The sequence below is a fragment of the Lepisosteus platostomus genome, chromosome 20, assembly GCF_059453375.1.
Source record: "Lepisosteus platostomus isolate fLepPlt1 chromosome 20, fLepPlt1.hap1, whole genome shotgun sequence".
In the NCBI taxonomy this organism is placed as follows: Eukaryota; Metazoa; Chordata; class Actinopteri; order Semionotiformes; family Lepisosteidae; genus Lepisosteus; species Lepisosteus platostomus.
The window spans coordinates 7,886,782-7,908,680 of NC_142630.1; the positions used below are offsets into that span (position 1 = coordinate 7,886,782).

At 38.3% G+C, this 21,899-nt stretch overlaps 1 protein-coding gene across 1 annotated transcript in view; it reads right to left on the reverse strand.

Annotated features, from left to right (window-relative positions):
- zfhx3b (zinc finger homeobox 3b) overlaps nt 1–21,139 on the reverse strand; it is a 371,071-nt gene extending 349,932 nt beyond the window's left edge. Inside the window, exon 1 of the mRNA XM_088614170.1 lies at nt 21,036–21,139. The gene's annotated coding sequence lies outside the window, so the exon portion shown is untranslated. The remainder of the gene's footprint in view (nt 1–21,035) is intronic.
- Between the last annotated feature and the right edge of the window lie 760 nt (nt 21,140–21,899).

A 21,899-nucleotide genomic window follows, 5' to 3' on the forward strand; every position in this document is an offset into this window, starting at 1 on the left:
ATGACCTATTTTTTAAACCCATATTTGATTACCTGGTTTTATTAAAATTGGATCCGAAGAGGCCAGTTTCCCATTTTATTTTAATGAAGGCTGCGTGGCTGACAGGAGACTTTTGATTTATACACTGTTATTAAGCCCTGTGAGCAAGGCAGCCACAGGCAGCAGACAGAGGCCTTCGACGTAGCTCTTTCCCCCTGCTTCCTCCAACTTTAGTTTTTACGATGATGTTATCTTCTGCCTATCATTTTCCCAGCACGATTAATACAAAGCTTTTCTTGAAAACGACAGAAAATAGTATCACGTATGTAAGGCATCTCTCCTGTGCTACTGCTCTTCTGAAGAGGGCATGATTTAACATTATTTTCCCCCCCTTTTTATTGCATTTGAATTTGGGGATCATTATAAAAATGTATTTAAAAAATAGGAGCAAATAAAAACTGCGACTTAATCACATTAATTAAACCATAGAATTAATAATTATGCACGTTTCTTACATTTTAATTAAACACAATCAATACATTTTTACATGCCTTCCAGCTAATGTTTTCAATGAATTCAAAATAAAAAATATATTTACAAAGAATTTCTTTTGTGTTCTAGCAGTCCACACGCAGGCTTTCTTCAACAATTCCAAAGAAAATACTACACAAAACCGTTCCTCTCAATCACAGCACAACCTGCTCAAATCTGACTAGTGCACTTTACAATACTTATTCTACCACTGCTATGATAGATATAGATTAACATAACTTTAATCTGAGATTAACCTGTCATTCACACCCACAGCTCCAATAAAAGAAATATCAGCATTTAAAATCGGTTTTCAATGGATATTTAACATGTAACATCATGTCTCAATATTTTATAACGAATGCACTGCATTGCTTAACTGTTTTACAACTAAGTGAACAGATAAATCTACTGTTCTGCTGTAAATGGAAGGGTTTTCCGCAAAAACTGCACCTTGGGAATCTAAGTGAAATTTGCTCATCACGACTGACTCTCCCAAAGCCAGGCAATCAAACAAGGGGAAAACAATCTGCAATATAGAGGAAGGACTTAAAGAATGAATGGAATGGAAGGATGAAAGAGAAAAAATAAAATACCTAATATATTAAACATTTCTATATATGGAATATTTTCTATATTATGGAATATATATGGAATATTTTCTGCAGAAGCATGCATGTATTTCTCTCATTGTCCATTTTCCAAAATTGTATGCAGTTCCTAATATTAATTAAATGCATTTCTATTTATTTCCTTAATTTTCAATTAAATGACTTGTAATTGATACATTTACTTGTGGATTTATTTCTCATTGTTACGTGTTTATTAACTAACCCTTCGGTTGCACAGAAGCATAAGTGAAATAAAATTGCCCCAAAGAAAGCCGGAATTGTAATTTTTCTTTTTTCCTGTTTTTAATGTTTAGCTCAAACAGAGCAGTGCTGTCAGGCCCAATTTTTTCTGTGTGTCAGACAAAAAAAAAAGAGGAGAAATAGGAAGGGAGGGGTGCAGGGAGAGAGATTGAGAGAGATGGAGGGGTGCTGACGTCCTCTTGTCTCCAATCTCTTCGAATACATTTCACAATTCATCTGCTTTGTCTCTACTGCCATGGCTGAGGACAATCAGACCAGACACCCATTAGATTCTTCATCGTTTTTTTTTTCATATGACACGCTGGTTGGACGGAAGGCAAAGCGCTTCTGAATCCACACCAAATGTCAGGAAAGGAACAGACATCAAAACTATGTTGTCATGGAGATCCAGTCCAGACCAGATATTACACATATATAAATACGTCCGCACAAGGCACACATACATTTTACAATTCATAACATGTATTAAAATTTTAATCCAGCAATATATTTACAATTCAATATTTGATTAAATATCTTCCAACAGACTGACACTGGTATGCAACATATTTAAAATCCAGTATGTCTGCAAATCAATATTTTTTATCATAGATAAGAGGTGCATCTTAGATTTTTGCTCATAATCTGTCAACATGTTTTTGCCATCTTTTGAAAACATAGCACATGGATATGCATTTTTAGTAAGAGAATACACAAACCGAAAGACTGGAAAAACTGGCAAACATTGTAGAAGGCATCTATTTATATTTTTGGAAAATGTTTACATTTTGATGATAAAAATGAATTGATAAAGGTCTGCATTCACAAAGTAAAATAATGGTGTGTGTATTTATCTAAATTAATAGTAAAATCATATTTGAATGAATAACTTTTGAATTATTTCTAATTGTGTACCTTTTATAATACAATAAATTAAATTCTGTTTAGGAATAATGGGATGAAAACTATGATGGCAAAACAAAATGAGAGGCTTAACTGAGTTCCAGTCTCCCCACCTATGAGTGTGTTCATGAAATTATAAAAATATTTTGTTTTTAATAAACTGGTACATAAGGAGGAACGCAATCTAAGGATTGTTTTTTTCCAGGAAATTAAGATGTTTCTGAAAAAGACCATGTACAGTATTCAGCTGAGAAGAGAAATGTGCGTCATGGGCACCTGTATACTGTATTTCTTCACCTGAATATCATATTTATCGTCTCATAATGTGTAGGAACTCAAAGTATATTTATGCCAAGCAAAAAAAAAATGCGTCAATGACTATCCTGCTACAAAACTCTTTAATTCTTCAATTAAAAAAAAAACGTTTAAATGTTATTATCTGCGGATCTCGAATGCTTTTCTAGCGTGGGTGCCAGCGTGCTGTCATGTGATGAGTTTGCCCATCTCCAGAAGTCAGTCTACAGCCAATAGTGTTGTCAGAGACACAACGAGGCAGAAACGCTTGACATTTTTTAGATTTTCTCTAGAAGAAGGGGGAAAAAAACCTCCTCGTCTCCCTTCTTCTCGTTTTCGCTGCCGCTGCCTCAGAAGCCAAAGGCCGACTCTTCCTTTTGTTTTAATTCAGTAGGAGAAATGTTATGGTCCTGGTGGGACTTCTCATTCAAGCTGAACGTAATAAAAACATTCGCAACCTCGTGCTGACTTCAGACATCAAGCATATTTCACGTCGGGGTCAATTTAGAGTAGTTATTCTGGTCCCCTTGTATAAGAAAAGAGATTGAGAGATTAATCATAACCGGGTATAGTTACTGTTCTAAACCCCGTTTCCTTTTCTCCTTTTTTCTCTTTGTTTGTCCAGAGGTGCAGAGGGCGTAGGGTTATAAGTACAGCCCAAATTATGACAAAAAATACAAACCAGGGAAAGGTGGTGTGCACCCACCGAACAGCAGACTATCGCTATAATTAAAACACCCCAAAGCTCGGCGTGCGCTTCATCCATCTCTTCGTTTCTGTCTGCCTCAACCTCAGACACTCAGATTGTAATGATGAGACTCGCCATACCCTCCAACTGAAAACTGTAACCTACATATATCGTGGAGAAAAAAAAATGCTTAGTGCTCTCTGTCGCTTTGGGCTATTTTATAAGCTTTTTTTGTTTTATATTTTTAGATTTCAGGGATCTGAAATGACCCCCTATTTTTAACTCAAATTAAACACGAGAATGTCTGCATCGATTGTTACAGTATATCCGTACACACAACTTCATATATATATATATGTGCTTGTCCATATTCACAATGTCATATTAAAATTTTATATTTATTTCACAGTTTTTACAAACCCATAATGTACACATTAAGCATGTGTTAGGACAGCATTGCGTCAGATTTAGATACACAGGAACAAGATATGAATACGTATAGAAAAGTACTATTATGGTCGCTAATTCTAAAGGCAATGTTCACTTTTGTACTATTATTTCGATCTGTACCCTTCTGTCTCTCCACCGCCAGTGTTGTACACAGTACTGTAGAGCAGAATTATAATTTGAAATCAACTGCAATATAGACAGCTGGCATGCCCCTCACTGCATTCAGCTTCTTGTTCATGTAACCATGGAGAATTGGTGTGAACATAAAGGATAAAAAACCTGGAGAATGTGTGCGACTGAAATAACAAAGAGTAATATTTAAAAATGTACAGTACTCAAACAATGCCTCCCTCCTGTACTGGTGACTGGCGACAATTCACTGGCTCACTGCGGACCACAGCGCCCTCTACTGTACATTACAAAACAACAGGCAGGTGTGCGCCTGAGACCGGACACAAATGATTCAAGATCGAGCTGGCTGGCAATGGCCCGTCATTTCAAAAATCATAACAGTGTACTAACATAACGAGGGCATCAAAAGTGCTTTATAGCTGCAAATTCCATACATCGAATTAAAATATATAGTTTTCAGCATATAAAGGTAAAGGTACTGGATATTTCAATTCACTTGCATAAACACTTTTATAACCTCAGGTAAAAACGTGTAAATCTAAAAAAAAATACCTCTTTTGTGCTTCTGAAATATTACCTAAATAGGAATTAAAGAGATCTCATTTTGCTTTTGCTTTGAAGTGCTCTTTTTAAAGTCACACACTCTCTCTTGATTCTTTCTCTGTCCTGCTGTCCCCAATGCTATTTGAGTGGTATTATTATTACTACTCTGTTAACGAACGAAGCCCAGATCTAGTTTCCATCTATCCATAAATACTCAGAGGCACGAATCTACAAAGAGAGAAAATAAGTGTGGAAAAGAGAAAAAAATGTGTATATCTGGACCTGAACAGTTCTGAAGTTTGGTGAATAATATTTTTTTGTAGATAGAACAAACAGTGAAGAAAATGTCGGGTGAAAATGATTTGAATGTCATCCTAAAGGCCTCCTAAAGAAGTAGACAGTAGTGTACAAAGAAGAAGAGTTTAGACGCAATTGTCTATTATGGGTAAACCACTAAAGCCAAATGAGTTTCAAGTGTAAATAAAAACACATGTCACTAAAAAGTTTAGAGACTTACCTCTGAAGAAAGGCAGAAATAGAAGAAAGGGCTAACAAGTCTCTTTGTTAGGGCTTATTTATTAGAATCTTCCAAACCTCACTAATGAGAGCTTTGGAAACCAAGTTGCACATTTCTTATAGAGCAGAAATGTCTCAAAGGACCAACTTACTAGCATCTCCGTGGTGCTACGTACACTCTTTGCTTTTTCTCCAGCGCAGTCAGCAAACTCACAAGTATTAACAAACTTGGAAGTGGAGGCACTTTCTCTAGTTTGAAGTGAAATGTATGCAGATTAGTCCTGTTCTGTGTGCCACAAATTCTGGAAGAGAAATCTCTTCTCTGCCTTCTCCCTGAAGACTGTAGTTCACTCTTAGCGGTCAGCATTAACCAACAGTAGAAGCTCAGAGGTCAAAGTAACATGCAGAAACAACACCTACAGAAGCCATTTACAGTAGCTCGAGCCAATCTGTAGCTGTAGAGATTGAGGTACTGTAACTACAGTGCTTTGTTTTGCTCTAAAGGACACTAATTTCTCCAGCAGAAAGAGTTCTGTTTTGTTTTTGACTAGCTATGCTGCTGTCGAATTACTCAATTAATGCTCCCTTAACTTAACAAGTTATGATGTCAGCTTTTCAATGGCTACTACAGTATATTGCCCAAGCTTCATCAAGCCATTATTCCAACAGAGCTGGAAGGATACAGGAGCCTGCATTCTGCATGAAATTGTGTACGTTGTTAAGTGTGGGACCTTCAACTGGATATTCTTATGAATAAACAAATGCTGTTAGACTGGTAACATTTTTGTGTGAAAATGGCAAATACAGGAAAACGACCATATTTTGAAAGAGGGTTTCGGTAGCTTTCAATTTAGTGTAGGAGGAAGATTTATTCAGAAATCTAAAAAATCTTAATTGAAGATAAGATGTTCAAATGGGACATACAGCATATGCATCTATCACGGGCACTGAATTATTCTGGAAACAAATATAAAAGCTGTTTCTTTAACCAAATATAAAGTTTTAAATAAAGGTTCTGGAGAAGGTCAAAGCTTAATCTCGGCCACGTCCGTCTACCTATGCAGAAACACAATTAGAACTTACACTTCTTGCTGACTTGACGTTTCGTTCTTGCTCCTCTCTCTACGCCTTTACAGCTACTCCCTGGTTCCCTTATTGGTGAAGCTTCCCACTCGAATCATGCCTCTTCTCCATCTTAAGTAAGGTTTGACCAAACTAAGGACCATATACAGTATGACCATCGTATATGACCTGATTCATGAACTAACACATGAAGGTGCCGTAGTTTAAACCCCAACAATGGAGTTTTTCTGGCAAAGTCACACGCAACAAAATAGAAAAATGTAAGGTTGCTCAAATGAGTGTAGCAGTTGCTCAAATGTAATTGAAATCCGTCCATTAATTTTAACCAAGCCTAAAACTGGCATGTAATGATGACATTTCCTCACAGAATAAAACTAAATCCATAATTAGACCAAAACGGCAAACAATACAGCTACTGTAGCTCAGGTGCCTTCCATGATAAAATGCTTACTTATGTAATCGCACCCAAAACAAAATACAAAACAAAGCAACAGTATTACAAATCTTGGTAAGCTCAACGAACGCAATGCTAAGAGCAGAGCAGGATATGTTCACTAAGAGGCATTAATAATCTACTGAGGTTGTGTTTTAATCGCAGCGGTGACACAGGCTCTGACATGATGTCAAAACAGAGAACTCGGAGTGGCATTTTGGTCCTGCTTGTTGCCCGATAAGTGCCCGTCTCTCTAAGCTCCAAGTGCCAGCTCACTGTCTCACACACCGCGTGGCAGAGAGGGCATCTGTCACATGCTGAAATAAATCGGGCTTATTCCTAAGAACACCCAGCTTACTGAGATAAGCAGTGGAGGCCGGATAAGCTACAGTGCTGTATTCAATTAGACATGTAATTATGGCCTGGTAAATAATACAGCTACATGTGCACCAGGTGATGGGGCTAGATCACAGCTATTACAGTATGCTTCCACCTTACTGTAACCAACAGAAATGAGCAAGCTGTCTCGGTGACCTGCTCAAATGTACAAAGTCCCGCTTTTCTATATGACGGGTTTCCCACGCACATATTATCCAAGATAATGTGCGTGAAAAACACCACACACAAAATGAAGCACGTTCATCAGCGTCTGATAGCTTGCCCTTGTCTACAAAGCAGGGCCAGACACAGACACTGCAGGACTGTAATTTGTCTGCATCATTGATCCACACTCGTCTCTCATTTCTCCATATTAGAGCACTTCCACCGAATTCAATCGGAACCAAACTTGATGTACAGACAGTATCTCCCAGTGTTGAACTCTCCTGCGTACGCTAGGTTACCATACTGTCATCTGACCAGGGTCTCTTGCAGACCAAGTGCCTAACCTGTCTTTCAAACACCATCTTTGTGAATTCCTTGTCACTGTTGCCTCAGCTTAACAAAAAAAGCAAATGGAAAATCTAGTGAGATGAACTCCTAAAACTTTTTTTGGCAATGGCTCAAAGCATCATTTTTAGAGAGAAAGACATAACAGGGCCGTGCGATGGATTGGCCTCCTTTCTAGTGTGTAACCTCACCTTGCTCACTATTCTTCCCGAACTGCAACCCCTAAGCAGGAATAAGCAGCTTTCTGATACTGAACAGGTATTGTAGAGTACAAAAACCCTGTAGAAGGCTAACACAGAGTTACCGTTCCTTTATATCTGGTAATATCCTTGGTCATGCTGGAAAAGTGTCGTAGGTGCCACAGTGACTTCAACAGAGCGCTCAAAATGTGAAACCGTGTTTCCCAAAAGCAGCAGTGGACCCCACACCCCACACTTAACCCATGAGGCTGGAAACGTGGTTCTATAACTCTCAATTCAACCCTGTCCCAAGGTTCATATACAGATTGCAAACATTTTGGACATACAGACATGCTACCATTCCATCATATTTGATAACCAATTTTGTTAAGGTGTTAAATTGAGATTTTTATTTAATACAGAAAACTTAGCTGTCCCCGGTTTTCCCTTATTTAGTACTGTGCATGTGTTACTGTGCAATGCCATGTCTGAGTTCTTGCGATATTGGTATGCATTGATGTGGATGTATGAGCATGTTCTTCTATTATCTTATTCTAATGCTTGCATTATCACTTGAGGCCAAAACAACTTGAGTACAGAATCTAATTGCTATTCATACCAAAAACAGGTAGAGAACATTTTTATTTTGTCTTTACTTTTGTTCTGTGAAGAGTGCCTGTGGCTCACTGACATCTAATGGGATTTAGACGTAATCTCCCCTAGAAAGATGGCATTGTAAGCGCTGTGGTTTCAGTATGCTTTTTAATGTGTACATGTGCAAGTGGGGAAGTGGTCTGGGCATATTTGTTTAACCAAACTTCTGGACATCCGTATCACACAAGTGTGTGTTTGTGTATGTGTAAGTGTGTTACACAGCAGGGCAGAGATCAGTCTCACTCCGGCAGTGCTAAAGGCAGGGTCTATTTGAGCAGACACCCAGAGACTGGGTTCTCTAATAGGGACAAATTGACAATGTCTGTGCTGCCCGGTACTGTGTGCTACGAGTTGTGGATTGATAGTGATGGCTAATGATCCCCATGGGTAGATCAATACCAATAATCCTCTTTCCTGCCTATCCTCGTTATTGGCAATACAGACCCAGGGAGAGCAGAGGGAAAACTACACTGTGGACTGGGAGCACACCAGGCCAGTTCTCACACATGCATAGACTGGAACAGAGAACCATTATACAGTATACACCGACAAGCAAGTGTATGTTCATACAATCTCTGCCCTGCAAAGAGTGGAATGGAATCAAACACTCTAGCCCTAAGCCCAAAATGAACAACAGATCTTTTTACTAACCTGATGCTTATTTTTAATTTACATCCATCCATTCTCTAACTGCTTTGTCCAGTACAGGGTCACGGGGAACCGGAGCCTATCCTAGCAAGCAATGGGTACAAGTTGGAATATGCCCTGGATGGGACACCACTCCATCACAGGGCACACAAAGACACAAATACGCATGGACTCATACCAGAGACAATTTTTACAGCCTACAAGTATGTCTTTGGACTGTGGGAGACCACGGCACCCCAAGGACACCCACAAGAACACACAAGCCCCACGCAGACAGTACCCTAGGAATTGAATTCAAGGCCCCAGCACTGCAAGGCCGCAATGCTTACCAATTACTACACCATCGTGTGACCCTTATCTTTAACTTCAGGAGCATAATATATCACAACTTTTCTAAATAGACTACATAAAAAACACATCCATGTTACTGCCAATCATTGGCATCAGATATCAGTACAGAACACAGAGAGAGGCATTTTCTTATTTTTGGTAAGCTGCATCTCAGCTCTTGGGTTCTAGGTTCATTTCCAAAGTCCGCATATTCCTCTCTCATTCGTGGCAGTTTTCTCTTAGTGTCCAGTTTTATCCCACTTCCCAAAGACAAGTTGGCCGGTGTTGAGTGGTTAACTTACATGGTCCTACTCCCTGTGACCCTGCGATGGGCTAGTGTCCTGTCCGAGGCAAGGGCAGTCTTGTGTTCTCAGGCCCATCTGAGTCCTGTGCCTCCCGGGCAGATTCTGGGCTGCCCCTGTGCTCACCAGGGCAAGCAGCACCACTGGTCAGGGGATCAATCACTTAGAAAAACAGCAAACCTGGCAGAAGACATTTTCAGCACTATCCTTCTACAGGTACAGAAGTGAACACTTTGCAGCACCTAATATAATCCCAAAAGCGATAAATTCGTTATTAAAATATGAAAGAATATGAAAACATATAGATGTGTTTTGTTCTTTATTAGTCATCATATTGCATCACATTTTTCACCAGAGGCACTTAACGTAAAACAATTTGGATTTTTGGCCTTCCATATGAAATAGTTTTATATTTATGCAAGAAATATTCATTTCTGGGGCCTCTGTGTTGCACAAAACATGCATTGATCAGTAGGCTAGAGTTTTGAGTAACTGCATTTATTTTAAAAATCCACATAATGAAAACAAACAAAAGAAGGAGCCTTTAGTTAGAGTGCTGGTTGTTTCTAGCACTAGCTGCTGAAATAGACGATGTCCAGCAGTAATTTTGCATACAGTTGTGTCTGGGAGAGTGAGGTTATCCTAGTGGTTGCTGAGATCACAAATGACAGCAAGTTTGGGTGAAGGAGTCAGAGACCAACACATCACTGCAACACTCACACCAGTACCACGCAACCCACAAACAATCCCACACCAGCTCATTACCCCCACGAACCTAAGTGACACACTTTAGTCAGCTGTCACAACAGATACTCATTATTCTCAAAAGGCACCACAAATTCATCCTCTGTAGTGCTGTGTTCTCAACAGCTTTTGTGCGACACTGGACACCCCAACTTTTATCGGTTTATAAAAGAGTAATCATGGAGGAAACCCGTGCCAAGTTAACCAATCGTTCCCTTTATCATGTATTGTTCAAGCATCCATTTAGAAAAAATCCATATAATCCATAGAAAAAATGTTCTAACAGCACAGAAATCTATAACAAACATCTTTCGTTCACTTATTAATATCAGCTGTTGTTCTTTCCTATATAAGCCTACTGAAATGTGCTGACGTTCTGCAGTCAGGTATTATAGTTTAAAAACCCTTAATGGCACACAGCACACCTATCAAGAGGTGTTTAAGAACCTTCCATTAGAATTTAAAACCATATTAAAATGTTGGAATTTTCTAAACTGGGTTTTATCTTTTATGATTGATAAAAAGCCCTTTTTTCTTGGACATAATTTTTTGATTCTACATTTCTTCCCCTGCAGTAAGTAGCTTATTCAAACATGAAAACTAATGCTTATTAAAATACATCATGAAGGTAAAAAGAGAACTGTTGGACAGTTCCTAAAGTAGGAGCCAGTTTAAAATACTGGAATACTGGAATTTAAATGAATGCAAAGTCACAAAACAGGATTTTTTTTTTATTGAACTGCTTCTGCCTGGATCTGTTTATAAAAACTCTTTTCTGTTTTCAGTATTTGATTTTTTCATAATCTTCTACATAAAAGGGTCAGCTGTTCTCGCCGGAGTAAAACAAGTGACAAAGATATTGCAGCCTGTCAAACACTTGAAGCATCATCTTGGTGACATGGTCCATTCCTGTCAGAAAGAGAGATTTACATACTGCAGAGAGACTCACTTGGGTGAGTGAAGTTGTATACAATGTAGCTGCGTTGCTGCTCTGTATTCTCAGTGTTTTAAGAGCCTAAGAAAATTCTGGAACTTACTCAGTATATTAATCCACAGATATGAACTATCCTACAACAAGAAGAATTTAAAGCAACAACGAACAACAGTGTAGCTGAATCAAATCTTAAAGATTTCTATTGGAGAGGTTAAAATCTTAAAAACAATTCATATATAACGACTGAGATTTGGTACATGCCCAATACACTACACCACATGAGAAGATATTCAGTCATATGGTACTGTATACAGTACTTCTATCATTTTCCATCTGAAGAACAAACAGTGTAGTATTTTACCTCTCCAAAACAAAATGTCTTCCAATTTGTAAGCAGCCCAGCTGGTACAGAAGTAGTGTATAAACCGCCTTCCAGATCAGCGTGAAAATTGTGAAGCTGTGGGTAAATCTGAAGGGAGCGAACGAGTTCTGTACTGTGGTGAGCTTCCTGGCCTCACACAGCAACACTGGAAGAATTACAGCGGATTTCATTCCTTTCTGATGGTCTTAGAAGAGCTCTTCAAATAGACAGGATTCAAAATAGACTCATACTCCTAAGAGGGGCAGCTAAGCAGGTTTTTATTAATTTTTTTTATTGAAATTGAAATGTAGCTTGCTCCATTTTTATTAATATACTTATTGAGAGTAAGCCAAGCTTACGCACTCCCAACAGTGAATTAGCCATTGCAGTGTGACAAAAGTCTCCTTCATTTCAACCTTGAATATAAATGAAAACCCCGATACTCTGAGGGTGCAAATGCAGGCACGCTTACACAGAAATCCTTCCCTCAACAGGAGGATGTGTATTTTTGTAAATATATTGGGTAAATGATGGTGTACTGGATCGTATTGCTAGATTGTACTGTATGTGCTATAACAAAACTGACGAACAAGTTTGAATGAAGCCAGGCTCCGAATGAAAGACTGTACTTTACAATTTAGAAATGTAATTAAGCTGTGTTTATGGTGGGGAGGGCAATCAAATGTGAGCTGAGTTTCCCCAAGGAATACCGAGCCGATGGCTCAGCACAACTTCAAACCGGAGACCCGAACTATGTCCCTGCGAAGCCTTTCCTTTGAATTCTTCACCCCTGCTCCATTAAATAACTTTGCTCCCCAGAAAGGTGGTGGACAAAGAAAAAAAAACTTCTCTCAGAAGCCCCAGCTCCAGCAAAGCCCTCCTGCCCTTTTTGGCATTTTTCTCGCTCCATTCCCCCCTCTTTCTCTCTCCCTTCTCCATTACCCCCACTCCCTCTCCCACTCACAGCTTCGCATAAACGGGTGCGTTTAATTCATTACATCATTATGTCATCTCCATACTAATCTGCGCAGCGCTTCCATTGCTTTGACATGCAAATCAGCTAGAAAAAAGCCGTGGCGCATTAAGGGGGGTGGGGGGGGGGGACAGCAATCATCATGTCATGTCACTGCTGCAAAAGCCCTGGAGCCCCGCATTTTCCCTTCTTTACTGTATCTCTCTATCTATTATTCCCTCCCTCCCTCTCCCCACCACCACCACCACCACCTCCCCTCCTGTCTGCGCCCCCGATCACACCAAACAACAGCAATCTGTTGAGGATCAGACACCCTATAGAGAGCATGAGCCCACATAAACATGGCGCGTGGCGCTCGCAGAAGAGCCCCAGCGCCGCACGCGCCCTCATCTGCATATTCACAACAAGGCTGCCGCGCGCTAGCAGCTGCCGCGCGAGTTCACCACCCAGCGGCCGTCCCAGGCCCTCCTCATCAGCCCTCGCGCTAACGAAAGGCAGAGCGCAGCCACCAGCCGCCGTCAGGGGCTGGAAACAACTGGAGTGGGAGCTGGGAGCTACACTGATGTGCCTCACTAGTTGTCTTCAACCTCTCCCCCCCCCCAACCCCCCCACACCCATCATTCTCTCCTCATCAACCACCTCAGTGACAAGCCGCTCCGTAATAACCTGCAGCAGCTAACCAATCAATCAGCAGCCTCTGTAATCAGCAGGAAAAAGAATCACAACTTACCCAGAGTTGGCTTCAGTCTTCTTGCTTTGTTTTTGTTTGTTTTAACATTTTTTAGACCAAGTGTACCAGTACCAAACCAATGATTCAACTGAATTAGGGTCGTTTTTTTTTTAAACAAATGTGTATGTATGTTTTTGTAAAATGATACGTTCCACAATTTAGGCAGTATCTCTCTCCCTCCCTCTCCCTCTCTAAGTCTTTTTCCTTGCCTTGCCTGTTGCGACCGTGTGGGTACACACACTATACAGTAGATATATATAAAAAAGCACACAACTACTGTACTAGATATAAAAAGCTAGCGGGTACGATATCCTGCAGATCTGTAGGACTGGGGGGGCTCAGGGGGTGTACAGTAGGGGTGGGAGGGAGTAAAAGCGAGGGAGGGTCAAAGCTAAACGTTCTACAAAGAACAGGGGGACCTAAAGGACTTTGCTTTTTTTTTCTTTAAATAAAAACACCCGAACACTCCCTCCCTCTCCTACTCCTCTCTCTCCCCATCTCCCTCTCTCTCTTTCTCTCTGTGCTCATAGGCATTACTGCTCCAGACTTCAGCTGCCTTTGAGAAGGTTAGCTGGCTGTAAGAAGGAAGAAGGCATACCGCCTCATGCATTAGCCCTGGGGTGAGAGAACTGGAAAGCATTTCGGTATCATAGGTTTTTGAGGGAAATGCAGGAGAGACAAGAACATGCACAAGACTCTTCAGAAACAACAACAAAAAATCCGATGTGGGTTTTAAAGCGCAGGCTGCCACAAAATTCAATTGGTGATCTGAACTACCCTTTCCAGAATGTTCATTTTTCCAAAATGTAGCAAATAGCCAAGCACTTTTCTGTTTGCTCTCTTCTATGACACCACTGTATTCTCCTGTCAGCTCACACAAAGAAAAGAAATAAATCCACACACAGATCTACTGTAGGTGCTGCCGAATATGAGGAACAGTACACTTAGGCCTTTCTTGAATTCATATAAACAGCTCCAATTTATGCAAACCACAAAGATTTGGGTTGTAATAACAGTTCTTTTTCATTCAAAGTTAGCGTATATTAACGAATGCTTTCATAGAGGGGGATATTTTTAAGTTAGTTGGTTAAGGAGCAGGTTTTGTATTTACAGAAACCTACTGCAGGGTAGTCTTCAATAAATCATCCATCATACATTAATAAAGGTTTACTTCGGGACTAAAAGGAAACTCCCCAGTTTATTATTGTCAGAAATTCCCTTTGTGCTTACCGAAAAAGCAAGTTTAAACAGAATAAAATGAACACTTTTCGAATTGCCAAAAGCTGGTCGGGCAAACCAATTATGCTGCAAGCTCAGAAGTCTCTTAAATCCCCCCCTCCACGTCAAAGCATACCCTGAAAAACAAAGGATAAAATGAAACTGGAATTCCAACTGCAAAGCCAATAGGCTCCAGTGTTCGTGGTGAGCTCAGAACCTAGCAGCACTTGGAGGCAGGAGCCATCGGGTGCTGTCTGCCGGTTCATACAGACTGCTGCAAATTTAAAAGTCCATTCACTTTCTCTCTGTTGTTTTATTAATCTAGTGTATTTCGCCTGCCTACAAGCCCTAGACCAAGGGAGTCTCTACGGATTCCTGACCCCTAACCCAGAGTTAAAATAAACACTGTCAGCTGGCTAAGCTGGTAAACATGCTCGCTCTTACTCCTCTTCAGCATGTGGAAGAACACTATGCCATTTAACTTGCTCCTCCACTCATCTCATGGAAGGCCGCATACCTACAGTAAACCACATTCCCTCCTGGCCACCAGACTGCTCTTAAGTATTTTTCTTTTCTGGGAGAGAAGTCTGTCTGCTTCCAACAAAAAAACAAACGCTTTCTAAACTTCTGTTAAGAATGCTCCCGATAAGACTGCTCATTTTTTTTTTAAGTGTTTTAAAATGCTTTATCTTTAACAAGGCTTTTCAGGAATAGGATGCTGCCATCTACAGAACACGGCAGGGCTGTACTCTATCTCCCTCTCCCTGTTCCACATGCTGCCCTGTCACTTCTCCTGTTCGTGGGGAGACGTGAAATACAGTACCAGCAGCTTGTTGTCTTAGGGCTAGGAGTGTGTGTGTGTGCTGCTGGGGGGAGATCAGTTTGATGTCTGGTGTCTCCGCAGCACCCTTATTAAGTGGGGGGTGGGGTGACCATTCTTCTTCAGCTGCCATGAATATATAAAAAATAGATCCATCTTCCCAGAATACAATTTCACAGGTGGAGGTATGGATGGAAACAAGAGGGACAAGCAGAGAGAAAGCTGTTTATTGTCCATCAAAGGCTAAACATCTTACAGTGCGAAGAGGCAGAATTTGACTAAAATTATATCTTAATTGACTGATGTCTTACAAATCAATGAGTGGCAACCACTTGCTCAAGCAGATGAGAAAAGACAGCTTTCGCATATCGCATTCACCACACTCAGAATGATAAAGTCATTCACTCAATCATCTGTCACTGATGCGGCTTTTAAAGTAGGGTTACTTTAAAACCCTAGGTAAAAAAACCTGCAATTTATAGTTTTTCTTAATTGCATCTTAATACAACACCCTAACCTATGAAACCCAATCTCTCAGCAATATAAAATGTTCACATTTCACTATGTTTGTCAAAGATGTTGTAATTATTATTGGTAGTATATTATTTCAACATCTATTGGGCACTCAAGCAGATTTCCTATAGTTCAATGTGTTAAACAAGCCTTCCTCAAATTGGTATGTCTTTAATCAATAGGCAAAATAATGAATTGTGGTTGCAGCTCAGAATTAATCCAGCTTCATAAAGCAATTCAATTCACTAGTAGTATTATGTAAAAAATAAATAAAACAGCAATAATAATGTGTCCCTTTACTTAATACTACATTAAATTAAACATTAACGTGAATGTAAGATTAAAATCCTGACATTCTATCACATCATTTTTGTCATTTCTGGATAGTATGGGGAATTAGGAATAAGAAAGGGAGAGATACTAGTCTGGTCCTGTTGAACTTCCTAATCTCACAGACACTCTTGCCCAAACACAACCATCATTGTAACCCTGGGGACTAAACAGTGTCACATATTCAAGAGAGAACTTGGGTTTGGTTAAAATGACGGTCTTTTTGGGTCATTTGAAATACAGTACATGGAGTACAAGTACTGTATATTACAGGCATGAACATGTTTTTATATGCTAGAAAGCTAAAAGGAAATGTAAAGCAACATCTTCATGTTAGGAAAAGATGAGAAAAAATAAGTAACAAAAAGCCACAATAAAAAACTACTGAACAGAAATATTGATCAATGGCACAATTTCATTGTTAAAAAAAAATCTGTGCAAAGGAAAGAGATGAGTGTCAGAAAAACTGTCTAGAAGCTAATATCACCAGAAGCACCGGATACCACCAAAATATCAGAAGCAATATCACAATTCCAATCTATAAGTTCACTTTTCGAGTGGCTAATTACAAATTTTCTTAATGAATTTATTTTAAAACAGTGTGTATTATACATATATATACTGAATAACAATTAAGAGTTAAGTTTTTCCAATATTAACTTGTCTAATTAAGATGTAACACATTTGTAGGAAAAGTAGCTCTTTTGCTTCTCTGTGAAGCACTTCTGAATGTTAATTACAAGTGGGAATTTTAACAATGATACTTGGAATAGCATTAAGTAATTAAGATTTTTTAAAGAAAGTTTACAGAAGGTAATATTTTATGACAGTTCTAAAATGATAATTGATTATAATATTCAAATAGTGAAGTATTAGGGAAACCGGAAATCAGTGTAAATGAATAAGTTTCTGTTGCTCTTTTAGGTAAAATGTTATTTTACGAACTAAAGTCTTTTTTATATTTATTGAAAAAATACAGGATTAAACGAAGTAGTACTTCACTATACTATAATGTTTATAGTAATTTAGTAACTAAATGGTTTTACTATGTTTTAAATTTTGTGTCAGTTCCAAAATCAAAATAAATCTAAATATCAGCATTGTCAGATTAAATTCTTTTAACTCCAAAGGCAAGCACAGAAGTAACATTTAGATATATTTCATTGACCAGGTTCAGGGAATAAGGAACTCAGAAGGTATCGCAACAATCGCAACAAGGCATTGCATTTCAAACTTCAAGTTCTCAAATGAAATATCGCAGATTTTGTTTGTACGAAATGAAGAAGTGACATTTGATGCATTTTAGTTTTAAAGAGAAGACTGCAGTTTTTTTTCCATATTGAATTTTGGTCATTTTGGTCACACACCTCTGGCTCAGTTAAGGTGAGTTTTTGACATCAGAAAGACATCCTGCCGATTGCGATGGGTTCATTCTCACATATTAAATAAACAAAAAACAAACACAAAGTTTTGGATTAAAACTCAGGGCCCAACAGGGACGGAGAGGGCTGCACCCAACAGCCACATGGAGTTAACTAGCCCTCTCTGGAGCCGAATGACCAGGTTTGATGAGAAACGTGAGTGACAAGATTCATGGCTATCAGAGCAGCAGATGAAATGGAAGGGCGAGGGGACAGAAACGAGGCTGTTCTCTCTGTTCATTATTATACAGAGAAGAAGAAGATGAAGAACGCAGATCTGTCATGAGATGAAAAAAATAATGGCAACTGCATCCCTTTCCCACAAACACACTTAGCAAACAACGAAAAGGAGGCTGCATTCTTCCGACAGACATACAGTAGGTTCCTTGTGATGACTTTTACAAATTAAAAATATTTTTATATATGGAAAAAATGAAATATCATTGACTATACGTATATAGGTTCCCTTACTTGTAATGGAAATATAAATGTATAAAGAAGCAATGATTGTAATCTGTAAATATCAGAAATATATAAACATATAAAAGCACATAACACACGCTACTGTATGTATGTATGGAATTGCTGCCTGTGGTTACATAGAATAGTTCCATACTAAAAACACATTTTATCAGACATAGTTTGCCTGATAAAACAGAGAAAATAAAACACCTTGAAAAGACATTTTTGCAATCTGTATTTTCATCTTAATTCAGGTTAGTTATATTATCCAAGTTCAACAGAAATGTTCTGTTTTCATGTCTACATATACTGTACATCCAAGAAGGATTATTTTTCAGTGTAATGCCCTGTTTACAGTGATAATCTTATCACTAAAAGGTGATTTCAAGACATGTTTGAGCTTTAGGTGGAATAGCAGGATTTTACTAGTGCCAGGCTTAAATTTCACCACTTTAATACTATATAGAGGTCTTTTTATATTTCTGGTGACATAGTTAATTCCCATAGGAAAATAAGGTAATGTTACAAATGGACAGTTTGGTGTGGGAGTTTTTTAGTTTAGTTATTAAAAATATTCTATAATGATTCTATGTTTAAATAAATCTGCAAAAATAATGGCATGTGGCATTAAATAATTTATTGCTCACTCTTCAGACGCAAACATTTGGAGGGTTTTTTAAGGATACAAAAAAAAACGAATGAAACTGAAATATCCTTTCAGAATTCTAGATTTTATTTAATTGTATTTTATATTGATGTTAATCAATCAGCCTTCTAACATTATAAATAAAAATAGAAAAAATAATTAGATGTAATCATATATGTAAATTATTTTTAATGTCATGTAATTCACCAACTGTTTATACACTATACACAACCCTATCAGATGGAATATAATGAAACAGCTTTATAAAGCAAATGGTATAATAATAATAATTTAAATTTTCATAATTACAGTTTATTTTATTCAAACTGAATGTGAAAGATGCTTAAATGATGTAGACAAAATAGTAAACAAATGTAATTACTTAAATATTATATCTGCTTTTCAATTAAAAGCCAATTACCTGTAATAGAGTATATATATATACACACGTTATAATTTAGACTTTTTTTAATGTCACAAAACAAAGTCTTTTCCCTTTAGGAATAAACAAAATCAAAGAGGGAAGAGAAAGGTTTTTTTAGAAAAGGTAAACTATATACAGGTGCAGTACATAACTTTAGCGTTTGCTCTGTTCAAGAAACACTGTTTACCATGTAAACCAATTATTTTTAATGACTGTGTCACTAAAATGTTAAAATTGGAAAAAATGTAAAAATAACCAAAGTTAATTTTTGCCCTAGTTATCACACTAGCTTTTGGCTTATTTTCCAAAGCAGATAAAAATGAGATTAAATAACAAAGATCTTTATTCTGAGCAACTGAGCTTCATTATCTGCAAGGCTAGGAAAGTGCCAGCAAAAGTCAACTGCTCCCTTTTTCACATGTGCAATTTAGTTATTTGTGGTGTTCAAATAACACAGGAAAACAGGACAATAAATACCACCAAACATTTAGATTTAATAAAAGCAGCAGAGAATAACACCATGTCCTCCAGATCATTTTTAGATTAAATTAGTCAGAACAGAAAAAAACAATGACAAAACCTCAGAAAGACTGAGCTTGGTTTAGCTGTAAGACTGCAACAGAAAAGGGAATTGTTTCAGTATTTGTTTGCAGAAGGGTTACTGGGGGCAGGTCTGATCTGCGGTGCCCCAGAATTTAATATTTTTCTGTTGTGTGTTTACTTAGGCACTGAGGAACGGTATGCTTTTATTCCATTTTTCAATACGAAAGGAAAACAGATTCAGTCATCTGTTATAAAAGATATTTACAAATGTATTCATAAGTAATTTAAAATATAAATCCAATACACATAAAAGTATAACTCATATATAAGTAATATTATAAAATTCACTGCAAATACATTGTGCATATATATTATAGTAATGTTAATATAAAAATCCTTCTATTGTACATGGATGGTGGAAAGTGCTATGCAGTGTATGTGTTCTGATTTTATTCAGAAATTCACAATTTGACTCTGTTCCTGAGCTTACAGATGTGCACAAATTATTAAATTAAAAATGCATTTCTTGTTTTGAAGTTCAGGACATCTTAGCTGAAAAATTAATCTACTATTTGTTGTCCGTCCAAGTCCTACTCTTGTGAAAGAGGTGACCCGCCGACAAACTGCATGCCTACAGAAGATAAAAATCTAAAGACGCTCAAGACGACCGTAAGGGCAACAGAGGAAAATAACTCCAGACAAAAGAAAAGCTTACTCTGATTACCACTATGGTGAAACACATGGCTAAATATGATTTCACTAACAGACAAATCAGAATACTGGCACCCTTCACATACTTGGAGATCAGTCATTAATTTCCCACTACAAGATTACTGGCACTTTATTAATGTAGCAGGTTGTATGATAGAAAATCAATCTAGAACCACAAAATAACAATCAACATGTAAAAAGGATAGTCTAGACTGAAGACAGCCTAGAGTATGCCTGGGAACAACAAGTTTTAGGTATAATACTGTGCGGTGATTTCAAGAGAACTACAGCAGGTTATTTGTTATGAGATCTGAAACAATGTTCTGCAGCTACATTTTTTTAGATCTTCCAGCAGAGGCTTTTTGCGAGGCACATTAACACACTTCACCAGGTGAACGTGTACAGTATGAGAATCAGTGACCGATGTAAAGCAAAGCTGGAAAATTGTTATCAAAGTGCCTCATCCTTAAACCATGACAAGACAGCCCTAGACCTCAGCAGTGCACACAAAAAGGGGAAGATCTTCAACAGCTTATGAAATTTGCAAAGTTTACATTTTTCAAAAAGACCTGTAAATTAAAACAGAGATCTATCAATATGCATTGCTATCTATAGCACCTAAAAAAAATCCTTAATCAATAACGAATTGTATGTACAGTAATACACTTTTCTACTATTTTAGCAAAAGTAAAAAGCTGATCAAGGCTATAAGGTCTATACAGCAATATGTTTGTTAAATTTCTGACAGCATTACTGATGCTTCATCAGGCATTCAGAAACAGGAGAAGAAGGTGTCATTACCTTTTAAAGAGCGAGCAGGTCTTTCACAGCCTATTTTTTTCAGGAAAGGATCATCTTGTGCTAGCGTGCCAGTGGGCCTGGTGTGAAGCCATGTGAAGGCAGACATTGTTTAAGCTTACTGAGGCTGCAAAAACAACAGCGAAAAAGATTCGTCATGTTTCCGTTTTTTATGCTGCGCAAATTAATATAGGAGATATCAGGGAGATATAACAGAGTGATGTGAGCAGCATATATAGATACGAAAAACAAAAACAAACCAGACAAGAAAGTTATAAAATGCAACATTACCATATAAAATTGCAGTGAAAAATTAACATAACCAGTGGTTTCCCTCCTTTTCTGGAAAAACAAAGTGCATTTCCTCAACCGGCTGTATGTGTAACCACGGTTAAAATCCCTACTTGTTTTTCATGACCATCACAGTTTTCTGGGTTTAGGAAAAAAAAAGCTAGACACTATGTGGGTGTGTGTGGTGGTGTGTGTGTCTCAGTGCGTCCATGTGTATGCTGACAGGTGACAGACTAGGAGACCCCTATTCGCAGGGACAGTGGATGAACCAACCATCCACCTCCCCAGACAGCTACTGACCCAAGTGAATGGACAGCCTGTTTCTGGGGCAACCCCACACCACAGGATCTGAAGACACTGAGGGAGGGCATAAGGAGAGACATGGGTTTAAGGTGTGAAGACAGAGGAGCAGAGGCGTTCAAGAAATCAGAAAAAAAAGTGGAGAAAGCTGGATTGAGAAAAAGAGTAGCATGTGTGGGAGAGGGCACATGGCATGGAGGATATCTTTTTTGTGCAATACACCTGCTGCTATGTTAAATAATCATGACTGTGTTCTCAGAAGTCTGCTCAGAGCAG